Source organism: Rhipicephalus sanguineus, chromosome 11 (assembly GCF_013339695.2).
Source record: "Rhipicephalus sanguineus isolate Rsan-2018 chromosome 11, BIME_Rsan_1.4, whole genome shotgun sequence".
Lineage (NCBI taxonomy): Eukaryota > Metazoa > Arthropoda > Arachnida > Ixodida > Ixodidae > Rhipicephalus > Rhipicephalus sanguineus.
This window is the reverse complement of record NC_051186.1, coordinates 124,191,365-124,204,020: the sequence shown is the minus strand read 5'-3', so window position 1 is coordinate 124,204,020 and position 12,656 is coordinate 124,191,365. Positions and strand designations below refer to the sequence as shown.

Genomic DNA, 12,656 nt, shown 5'->3' with positions numbered 1-12,656 from the left:
AATGTGCCATGAAAGAAATCTGTTAAATCGAGAAACCGAAATTTCCTGTAATCGTGACCTTCAGCAAAACAAACGACTCAGAATTGAACCTCAACAGTTTTAAATACTTGAAAGATTACAAATATCCATGAAATAACATTTTATGTTTTTCTCGTTTCTCGTACAATGCTATTTTGATTGATCATTATTCAGAGCCTTTTTTGCGGTTCTACTTTCATTCCTCGCGGGCCCCTACATTTACAAGATGGCTACCGCTCACGTCGAAGCGCGGATACGCACGGCTGCAGTGTAAAGCGCGGCTACGGCACCCTCCTGCTCCTGCTTTTTGTGTGTCTGTTTTGTGTGTCTGTGTCTGTCGAATTTCAGCGATGTATGATCTGAATATCATGCGTAACTTTCGTTAGCGTATTCGTCGGGGCTCCAGCAACATTGAATATAGCTGGCTGAATCAGGGAAATACAAATGTTATGTGTATTCGACTACTGTAAAACCGGAGCCAACACTGGAACCACAGTTGACGTCAACCTGACATGATCGCAGGAGTACCTACGTGGTGTTTATTGCTTTGTTGTAAAATTAGACAGCTAGCACTGCAACCACACGTTGCGCCGACATTACGTCTGCGTAAGGTGTTTTACAGCGAAAGCTGTTATGAGATCATTTCTCCGGCCGTTTTTGGCGCCGTAGTTGTCCGCCGCCGCCGCCGCCGGTGTCCGTAACCAGTATCGCTCGAAATAAGAAAAAAAAACTAAATAAGAAAAAAATTCCAGGATGGAACGAGGTTCGAACCTGGGCCCTCTGCGTGGGAGCCCAGTATTCAACCTCTGAGCCATGCCGGTGCTTGAAACCGCTTTGCAAAAAGGTCCTGTACAGGCTTCATGTCGGGAAGGAACCACATTAGCATATGCAATATAGCGTGGTAGAAGATTAAAATAAGCACCAAGCGTCGCACAAAGCGAATTCTGTAACCAGGCGTCAAACATTTGCGAATTGCGCAACGAGTAGGTTGTGGAATGCTTCCAACCCATTACAAAAGGGCTCTGCCATAATTCTTCATCGCCATCAGGCGCAGAATCAACAAATTGCGCATAATCCCTTACATGCGTTTAGCAGGTACCAACGCTGTCTGTAGAATGACGAAAAATGGCACAGTGCCTGCTGCCCTACTTCTAAAAAATTACAATTATTTATAGCGTAGTGGGTTCCTCGCAAGTGCACTTGTATTGGTTGGCAAGGAAGCCCATAAGCGCATGATCCACTTCCTCGGGGTCTCAGTAAGATTACAATGATTTATAGCGTAGTGGGTTCCTCGCAAGTGCACTTGTATTGGTTGCCAAGGAAGCCCATAAGCGCATGATCCATTACCTCGGGGTCCCAATAAAGTTCTTCGCCCCTCCCCCCGTCTCTCTTCCACGTCAACGTATACAGCATGACGGGAGAGGGAAATAGCGACCGGGCGTCACCCAATGCAAATTACATAACTGGTGGACCGTTTAAAGATTCCAACCCATTACAAAGGGCTGAGCCATAATTCTTCATCGTCATCAGTCTTCACGTCAACAAAGTGCACATAATGCCTTACAGACGTGTAGCTGGTGCCTCGCTTCTCCATAGAATGACGAATAATGGCTTAGTGGGTGCTTCCCAACTTCACAAAAAGTTTGATTTGTGGCGTAGTGGGTACCTTTCTAGTGTACTTGTATTGTAGCCCCAAGAGAGCTTAACGGGCTCTAGAAACGCCGCTCTTCCAGCTTTCGCTGTGACTGTGCTGCGGTTTCAGCGCAGGCCTGGCGTTTTTGTTCGCTGCAGATTCGGCGCGAACGCAGATATGAAAGTCGCTGCATCTTTCCTTGAAAAAATTACACAATCTCCCGCTAAAGGGGACCATGAGGCGATGCAAAGCCGGAGCACTTGCACGATCGCGTTCCGCTGGCGTTCGTTGCGCATGCTACCGACCTCGGTCACATTGTTATCGAACCAAACTCGGTCGGACACGTTGCAGCTGTGCCCGAAGCTCTGTTCGAGGAATTCGCGCTGGAACCGGGCGTTGGACTCGCGTCGTCTGTCCGCAGCCGACGCGTTGGCTCGACGCTGACGCTTGGCTTCGACGTCGGCGTTGCGTACGGAGGGGTTTGCTTGCCGACGCTGCCGCTGCATTTCGGCACGTCGAGCCCGCGCTTCATCCGTAGCAGTTTCCCGCGGATGTTACCGTTTGCGCTGGGCTTCCCTAGCCCGGAGCTCGGCGTCCGCTTGCCGACGTTTACGCTGCGCTTCGGCGCGTCGAGCCTTCCGCTTCACTAGCCGCAGCTCCGCGATCTCGGCAGGCGTTAAGGTATTACTGCAACTGGCGCCGACGTTGACGTTGGAACTCATGACACCGGCGCAGTGACTAAGCGTGCGTACGACCTAATACGAGCCTTTTATCTAAACGAGGAGGGGGGAGGGGAGGGAGAGACGGGAGAGAAAAAGAGCGGAGAGGGGGAGGGGGTGTGTGGAGAGGAGGTGTGTGGGGAGGGTCCGCGCATGCGTAGTAAGGGTGGTCACACCGCACACCGTTTCAACTCCGCCACAAGATGCTTCGCATCTAAAAGGAATGCCGATTTTCTCAGATGCCGTGTCATGTGCAGCTCTGGCAGCGGAATCAGCACGAACATTCCCTTCTATGCCGCAGTGAGCTGGTAGCCACTGGAGCACTACATCGTGATGAGTTTATACAGGTGGGTCTGTCACAGATGGATCCTCTGCTGTAGGTGTGTGGATACCGTCGGCGAATGTCACCATCGCGGCCATTCTCAGTCACCGTACTTTCGCCGCTGCTACTGAGGTGGCTGCACTGCGGAGGGCGCTTGCATATATCAAAGGCGGATGACGTCTTCACTTTAGCTTTCGAGTATCTTGCCAAAACGAACCGAGCGTTCAGGTGAACACTGTTAAGCCGCGATATTCAAGCAGTAGCGTCACTAAACAGTCGTGCGAAACTGGTTACAAAAGCGCGCTAAGCTTGGTCATCGGCTTTGTGGTCTTTGTACTACTCGTGGGGCTATGCACCACCTTCTGAAAGGTACAGTGTCACGTTGTGTATCATTGTGACATGGAAATATTTCTCGTAGACACGTTTGTGCGCCGAGAAGCAATGTTCTATGTGAGTATCGTCCGTCCTCCTGAACGCGAGACAGTCTCGCCTGCAGAGCTCACTACTCCATATTACGGCTTCTGGCGACGAAGCTAGCTCGACAGTGCCTTTGGCCATTGTCGGTGGTAATCTGTTCGACGCATGCAATGGCTCAGCGGAGGACACAGCTCTAGGAACATGTTATTGACACCTACTGGAGGAGGGGCAAAAAGAAGGAAATGCAGAAATATTAAACACCTACTGGAACGTCTGCCATGCGTGAATTGGTGGTGTTGTCACGGTCATTTATGCGTTTCTTCATTTCAACGTCATATATAGTGAATGGAATATGCTCTATGGCACTCGCTTAACAGTTCATGAACACCATTAAGTAAACCAAATCTTTCATTACTCAATGTTTCTACAAGTGTTGTCAAAGATAAATAATGTTGACAACTCTTATTGGACCCTGCCGCAATGGTCTAGTGGTCATGGTTCTCGACAGTTCACACAAAAGTCGCGGGATTGAATCCCGGCCGGGGCGGCTGCATATCTATGAAGGTGGGGCATTTCGATGGAGGCGATGTACTTAGATTCAGGTGCATGTTAAAGAACTCCAGATTGTCACAATTTCCAGAGCCCTTTCCTGCGGCGCCGCTCATAGTCATATTGTAATTTTGGGCTGTAAAACACCAACAATCGTTAAAAGAGTACTCGAATTCGCTCATTTTTATTTGTGTGGTCACAAATGCTACTCTTCTTTACCGGAGGGTGTCTGAGGTGCCAAGGGTCGCTGAATCACTGATGGTGGACGAAGTACACTATGGCACCAAGGATAGTAAAGAGGTTTAGCTCGAGCCGGGCGATTCCAGCTTTTGGTTCTCACGGCCTTGTTTGTCGTTTTAGAAATAGCATCACTGAAGTTGCCTACACAATCTGCTGATGGGCCAGCAAGAATAGACGAGTTCTTAACTCGCAAGTCGTACCAAGGTTGTTCACCTGAAAATGAGAAGTTGCGTTAAGTGACAAATGTACCTTACTGGGCGATGCCCTTTGCCTGCTACAGCGGATACTTCAGGAGAATTTGTGGACACACAAATATTGGCGATTACGAAAGGTAATCTAATTAAAGAAAGCAGTGAAAAGGCAGCAGTGAAAAATTTAACAGGTGCATACAAGCGTTAATTACCGGTTGATTGATTGGTACATTTATTGTATCATAACCAAACTTGACAATAAATTGCAACGACTTCTTACACAACTCGGCATGAGAAGTGCTTATCTTGATTTTGGAACGTTAAACCCGAACAAGTATTGTCATTATTATCAATTAAAAGTACGTGTAGCCTCAAGGTTGCACTCCGGTAAAGCAATGAGTAAGACCACCATCGTCGAAACATACCACGCAATAGCAGGCGTGATTTGAAGAGACCGCAACTTCTGTTCCTGTCGACGTAGACCAACTCCTCTTCCATTACTGACATTTTACTTGGTAATGGAGCGAATATTTATTACAAGCAATTGTGATACGCAATGTAACACATTCTTCTACTGCTGATATCAATCGGATAAGCCGTTTTCAATCATGCCTAGGTGCGAAGCATGTCAAGGTGTTTTATTAGACGGCACTCAGCGATAATGCGTAATGGCGACAGTGGCGGCCAGGCCAAAACTCTCAGCGCGAGCGGCGTCCTTTCAGGATAAGCCAAAGAAGACGACCCACTAGAAGGCGCTGGAGAGCGCAACCCATTGTTAAGTTCGAAGGCTTTGCTACAAGCACATAGTATGACTAATATTAATAAGCGACGTCCTACATTCTAGGATAACACCCAAATATTCACTTACTACATGAAAGAAGTTAAACATCCTGTGTTGAAGAAAATCAAAATGGACGGGTTCCATAGCCGCAGTGCGGGTGAGCGGCCTTCCCCGTCGTACGAACCAAGGCGCGTAACTGCAATCGCTGGAATCGTGGTGGTAATACCGGAAGACACTTGTTCCTTCAATGAAATGGCGTGCTCTTGTAGCCCAATACTGATACACCGGTTGGTCTGACTGATACAGACGTTGCCGCAGGTGCGAAATACTATCAATACCTCCCCTGAAGAAAAGAAAAAATGGTGAACATATTGACGTACTTGACAGAGCAATCGTCATCACTTGCTCCCACACGTATCGTTGCACGCCTATCAATCGAACCACATAAACTACCCATTCTTTCCACGACCATACTGCCATATCTGCTTCTAATGTATAAGACAGCCGTCGGTTTCTCTACGCAACGAATAGACTGCGCTCCTGGATTGCTAGATCATTTTTCACATGTAGTACACTCTCCCGTGTACTGTATATATTCGTCTTAATCAAATAACAATAAACTGCAAGACCGAAGCTTCTCTTGTTCTATTTACCGTCCTGTCTATTTGTGTGTTGTCCAGGAATGAGTAGGTTCAAATCGGCAGCCATTCAATTCCACTCGATAAGATTGTGTGCTTGGAGTCGTTACAAGCGGTGACATAGCGTGCAGTACAAATTAACGAAGGATGAAAATAGTGATTTTACACAAAGACGAGACTCATGGATTGGTAATAAAATACAGAGTCCCGCCGGGGAGTAGTATAACATCTTGCTGAAGGAAATTCGCGACTTCCGTAACACAGGAGGTGTGTAGAGCTCATGTAACGGTGTGCCGGATGGCGTAAACGTTCCCCACGGCAATCCATTCGTTTCTTGCAATTGACAGTAGCAATGTATTAACCAGATGGAGCCCCACACGTAGGAAAGAATCCGTATGAATGTCACTGATGCATGCGTCGTAGAAACGCAGCGTGGAGACGTCGAAGGGAACTTGCGTTGTGAGCTTGTGAGCTTGATAGGCGCATCAGGATACGCCTATCAAGCTGGAAACAGCGCTGGTGGCTGCGGACAACGCCCCCGAACGGAACCGGGACGTCACCCCAGGGCTATAAAAGCACCGAATTTACCGCGGAAAAGCATCATTCGAGACCAGTCCAGGCAGCTGCAGGATAGGACGGCATTTAACCGCTACCTTGCTTCCCGCAGTGCATTCCACGGCAACGTCCGGGAATCCTGTCCGCATCGAGGCCAGTGCATCTATTCCCCATCGCAGCCACAACACGGTGACAGCCTCGCACGTGTCGGCGCATCAGGATACGCCTATCAAGCTGGAAACAGCGCTGGTGGCTGCGGACAACGCCCCCGAACGGAACCGTGACGTCACCCCAGGGGTATAAAAGTACCGAATTTACCGCGGAAAAGCATCATTCGAGACCAGTCCAGGCAGCTGCAGGATAGGACGGCATTTAACCGCTACCTTGCTTCACGCAGGTATGTGCTGATACATTTTTTAAACAATCGAGTAATAAGCACTGTAGCCCTTGGACTGCTCTCTGGGTGAATTTTGTGATTCTTGTGCAAATTTACTGAAAATGAGTACTGTGAAAGAGCTGGCTAAGGCAATGGCTGATTTGACTGCACGAATTGACAGGAATCACGAAGAGTTAAAGCGTGATATCCACAAACTAATTCAGGGCGAAAGGGAATCAGTGAAATCCTCAATGAACTTCATTAATCAGAATTTTGAAGAATTCAAACTGGAAGTAGCTGCAGTCAGGTCGGACAACATTGAACTAAAAAAAAGAGAACAGCCGCCTGATAAAGGAACTGAAGGATGTTAAAAAAGAACTGACAGCTCTTGCGCAGTACAGTCGTAATTGTAACTTGGAAATCAAAGGTGTTCAAATTAAGGCTGAAGAGAAACTCGGAACCACAATGCAGACTATTTCTACCTGCTTGAACGTAGAAATTAAAGACTCAGATATCGATGTGATACACCGCGTGCCAACTAAAGATACCACAACTACTCCAAACATCATTAACAAGCTCACTTCTCGAAATGTCAGGAACAAAATCCTGAAAAAGGCAAAAAAACAAAGGCTAAACACAAGTCACCTGTGTTTTGATGGTGAAGTGACCCCGATCTTCCTTAATGAACACCTGTGCCAAGCAAATAAAGTTCTTTTGGGGCTCGCACTGAAAGCAAAACGAGAAAAAGGCTGGAAATTCACCTGGTTATCTCATGGAAAAATTCTGATGAGGAAATCTGAAAACTCGCGAGTGGTCCATATTATGAGCCCTGATGATTTTGCTCAGATCCTGTAAGCAGCTATAATAGACACATCTCGTAAATAACCTTGTCATAATGGCTTATAACCTTTATGAACTTGAAGATATACATTGTAAGCAAGATCATTCACTTTTGCACTGTAACTTACGCAGTATTGGAAAAAATCTTGAAAGCCTATCGGCATACTTATCGCAGCACACATTCAACTACGACATTATAGCCATAACCGAGACATGGTTAAAAAAAAGGTGAAACAGTCCAGCTACCGGGATACGTTACTGTGTCGCAACCTAGACCGGGGGCCACCCGGGATGGAGGAGTGGCGCTATTTATTAAACATGACATTAAATATGTTACTTTGCCAGTAAGCTCAGTTTGTGAGTCATATGCAGAAACTATTTTTCTTCAATTAAAACGTGGGGCTAGAATAGGAGTTTCTACCGACCTCCTTCTTCAAGCGTGAATGATTTTATAACAAGCATGGAAAAAATAATTGTTCCCCTTGTTTCTTCAGATGAACCTATAATTGTTTGCGGTGATTTTAATATTAACCTCCTGAAGCAGAACTGTCATGACTACATATTCCTGCTAGAATCTCTCAATCTAAAAAATGTCATATCTTCAACGACCCGTATTACAAGCCAATGTGTATCTCTTATCGCTCATATCTTGTGCAACTCAGAATTTAATGTTTCAGCAGGTGTTTACGATGTTGCCATTGCAGATCACAACCCAACGTTTCTATTCTTACCTCGAAAATATCTGTCTTCTACACCTAATGCACCAGATAGAAGATCAACTTCTGTAAATTATGCTGAAGTGCGACGATTGCTTCAGTGTGTATATTTTCAAAAAGTATTTGAATTATGTGATGTGCATGCTCAATGTGAAGCACTTATCCAATGCATTAACAATGCCATTAAGCATTCTACAAGAGTGTATAAACGCCACAATTACGAACATCCCATGTGTCCTTGGATAACTAACACTATCCTGGAAACGTTAAAACAGAAACACTATTTTTACCGTAAATGGAAATGCAATAAATCAAATTCTTATTACAAGGAGAGCTTTAAATACTTTAAAAATAGCTCGGTCAGTATGATCAGAAAATCAAAAAAGCAGTACTACATCAACCTCATTAAGAATGACAGTGGAAACACAAAAAAATATGGGAAATCGTAAAAGAAGTTATAGGCAAAGGCCAAATACAGAGAACCCAACCGGATGAACCATCGACGCAAGTAGCTAATGAATTTAATCGCTTTTTTCTGACATAGGAAGTAACCTAGCTAATCAGTTTTCATCCTGTGAGCTCGCCCCAGCCCTACCTAGGATAGTTGACGACGACTTTCATTTGGAAGAAATAAGCCATGATGAACTGAAATCAATGATAAATAAAATGCCTTTAAGGAAAGCAGCTGGCCACGATGGTATACACACTAGAATTTTAAAAGACAACGTTGACATTCTCTGCAGTCCCATTTGCCAAGTATTTATTCTCGCGTTTGCTACCAGTTCATATCCAGATATACTGAAAACAGCCAAAGTCATTCCTGTGTACAAATCTGGGGATTTGAATCAGCCAGAGAATTACAGACCAATATCCGTTCTGAGTGTCATAAACACAGTTTTTGAAAAACTGATTTCCAAGAGATTGAAAAGTTTCCTCAATGAACACAATGTAATTTGTCCTCAGCAGCATGGTTTTGTATCTAATAGATCGACATCTACTGCAGTGTTAACTCTCTCCCAAATAATAAACTCAGCACTTCATGAAAAGAAGTTAGTAATAGGAATATTTTTAGATATTAAGAAAGCGTTTGATACCGTTTCTCACTCCATACTACTGCAAAAACTAGAAAGTTACGGTATCACCAACAACTCCCTTGAATTCTTTTCCAGCTATTTATCCTCACGGAAACAAATGGTAGTAATGGGCGACTATTATTCAACATTCAGCACAGTCACTAGTGGAGTCCCACAAGGATCCGTGCTATAACCAGTGTTATTTTCAATATACATTAACAACCTCCCTGATGCTCTTCATAGCTCTAAAGCTCTAATGTACGCAGATGACACAGCTTTATTATTTACAGGTGACACACTCTCTGCACTGCAAATAGATGTAATGAATGATTTAGCAAGCATTTCCTCATGGTTTGCTCATAACAAACTAACTTTAAATAGCAAAAAAAACTAAATATGTAGTTTTTCGCTCGAGGAGAAATAACGTTGACACCAGCAGCATAAGTGTTACCTTAAACAATAGCCCTATACAAGAAGTTGACGCATTTAAATATCTGGGCGTCATTTTTGACCAACATATACATTGAGAAGCGCATATTCAGAGTCTGTGCAGGAGGGTCGCGTGCGGATGTTACCACCTCATTAAAGCAAGACAAAATATCCCCCGTGAAATACTCAAATCTCTATACTATGCGTTTTGTCATAGCAGTTATTGTATTGAATCATGGGGCGTAACTTACAAAACATACCTACAATCTTTACAAAAATTACAGAAAAGGGCATTGAAAATAATTAATCCTAACAGTAACAATGATATAATTCACGACATTTTCCAGACACAGCAAGTGTTATCGCTTAAGGCTCTGTGTAATCATAAGATTTCAATTTCAGTTAATAGCATTATGTGCACTAACTTTCCTATTCCTCGTAATATGTTCTGTTTTCCGACGCGCAGTACGAGACATGCTCTAAAAGGCAATCTGAATTTACCAAAATGTTATAATGTATACGGTGAAAGAGTGATCGAATTTAGTGGAACAAAAATCTGGAATGTCCTACCTTTGGAGGTTAAAACCGCACGTAATTTTAAGCAGTGTAGTAAATTCTTTTTTCTTGCGAACCAGGACCTTTAACATATCTGCAATAACTATTCGGGTGCACTTGTGAAAACCATTGTTCGTTTGTTTGTCTGTTAAGATATGTAATTGTATACCTAACTGTAAATACTGCACTGACCTGAATGTTTTATTATTAACACTGGACCGGAAACAAGCCTTTCCTGGCTATCGGTTCAGATATCTGTATAAGCATGATTGTAAGAAAAAATGAAAATAAAAGCACTTGACTTGACTTGAAAGATAATAAACACCTGAATACAAGGTAAAGCCCGTTCTCATGGTATTTAAAAAAAAAGAGTTAGCACACCTATTGAGCGTAGTGTCAGAAGGCAAATACGAATTCAGGCAGGCAGCGAAATTGTTCTAATGTGAGTTGATGTAGTGAAGCTCCCCGTGATCAGCACAAAATAATTCAGGAAGCAGAGATTCATATCCGTGCTTCCAAGAAAATGTTTACGGACGAATTGCACGAAAAGGCGCTGTGATTACATATACGAAAAAAGTTAAATGTTGCCTATGCACAGCGCCGCCAAGAGGAGTAAAGGCATCCTCAAATGTATAAACTTTCTTAGGCATGAAAAAAAATGTGAGTTCAAAAACTCACCCAGTTTGCCGACGAAAATCTTGTCTCTGTGACGGAACCATCCTTGTAGGACCTCTGATAGTCTGCATTAAGGAGCTTTATATAGCATTAGGCATTAACAAAGACAGCAAACGAACTTACACTTTACCGCCCATATAGTACGACCTGTTGTACCGAATTGACAGCCTGTTTAATTTTAACTTAACGTCCACTGTGCACAGGAGAGATTCAGGCAGCGTTGAATTGTAAGTCCATGTGGGCTCCGAAGTGTTCAGAAACTGAAAGTGGGAACAGCAGTGTCGAGTTATTGACGCTGCAATGTCTTACTGCCCCAAAAATACTTATGGACTCCTTATGCAGCAGAAGTCGTGAATTGCTTTTAGTGTATGGAAGTTTAAGATATATGTTTCAATCCAGCCCATGACTAAAATACTTATGGACAGGATCCTACTTCTGCCTGCACAGACATCACCATGAAGAATGAACACATATCAGCGTACTCCCGCGGCGCCCGAGAATTGGAACAATTTTATTATGGGGCGCCATGGAGGAAGGAATACTACGGAGAGGCCCTGACGTCACATTCGCGAAGCCTCCGCATCGCAAAACACCCGCATCGCCTCCTAGCGAAGGAGCAGCTAAACATTTCGCGATTTCCGGCGCGTCGTTTGCAAGCGCATGCGCGTATCAACCGAGTCGCGAAACTTTCGCAGTTTTTTTTTTTGCCGTGCAAGCGGCGCAGTTAATTCACGCGTGCTGCCCTTTCTGCGTGTTCTTTAGGAAAGCTACGCAATGCCCAGCTGTTGCGTATACCCGGTGCAGATCGCATGCACTGCGGAAAGTGCCGTGTGTCACTTTTCATTTGTAGGTACGTTCGCTTCATTGCTGATCACTAATAGATGGTATTTGCATGCGAAGCTCTCGAATGTGCGCTCCGTTGCTTCTTACTCGTTCTGTCAACTCGGAACACAGGTAAACTTTTGTTTTTGGCGTCTGAGGCGCCGTACATAACATGCGCTGAAGGCATCCTATCGCAATGGCGTAGCCAGGGGGGGGGGGGCAGATATATACGCAAGCAAAATTTTCAATTCTGCTTGCGTATCTATACACACACAAATACAAAAACGCACGCGCGAACATTCATAAAATGTGGTTGAACACCCCCCCCCCCCCCCCGAAAAGAGTTGCTGGCTGCGTCCCTGTCGTATCGCGTTTTTAGAGGCTGTGTCGTTCATACGGAGGGGCAATAAACTTTTATTGTGGTTATCGGACTACGTGATGTATTTTTTGTGCGGTGCGCGCTGGCTGCGTGCTAGTAGCTGTGTGCGCATTGTAATTACAAACTATACGTGCACAATCGCGTACACAATACAGCGGTGTCCTCTTTTCGACGTCAAGTTACGTCAACTACTAGGTTGACGTTGCGCCGCATAGCTACTACGCTCGCTCCATATATACGAGCGAAGAACCGATAATCGGCCAATAGATCGGGAAATCGGGCTACGAGAAAGGAAAAGAAAGGCCTAACGCCAAGCAGAACGCGGAAGTCACTGCTAGGTCAGTTCGAATACGATGATGCAGGGGCTGAATGTTTTTGATTACGGCAGGTACCGGTACCTTCTGTACTGTTGCACAAAAACGCTCCACAAAAATTTCAGCATGCAGAGCTCGGGCCTGCCACGCACGAACAGCCTGGTAAACGTCTGCTTGGAACATTTCCTTGCATGCAAACCACCCGGGACTACAGATCTGCGCAGAAGCGAACCAGCGCGTAGCGCATGCCGCGGGGCGTCTGCTGTTTTGTTTGCCCCATACCGCTTTGTTTGCGCTATAAATATAACACCACATCCGCCACACTTTTCGCAATGCATTGGGATACAATAGGGCCTCTCCTGTCCTACATGTGGGGCGCGTCATACTGACACATAAAATCGTGCACTTAACAAC

At 44.9% G+C, this 12,656-nt stretch overlaps 1 protein-coding gene across 2 annotated transcripts in view; it reads right to left on the bottom strand.

The window, feature by feature from the left end:
• Positions 1–3,833: 3,833 nt before the first annotated feature.
• Positions 3,834–12,656, bottom strand: part of LOC119373907 (uncharacterized) — a 74,646-nt gene continuing 65,823 nt past the window's right edge. Inside the window, exons 5-8 of one of the 2 annotated variants that reach the window (XR_005180010.2) lie at positions 10,851–10,987; positions 10,731–10,792; positions 7,085–7,165; positions 3,834–4,111 (exon numbers count right to left, since the gene is read on the bottom strand). The gene's annotated coding sequence lies outside the window, so the exon portion shown is untranslated. The remainder of the gene's footprint in view (positions 4,112–7,084; positions 7,166–10,730; positions 10,793–10,850; positions 10,988–12,656) is intronic. The other variant, XR_005180011.2, reaches the window with a different exon arrangement.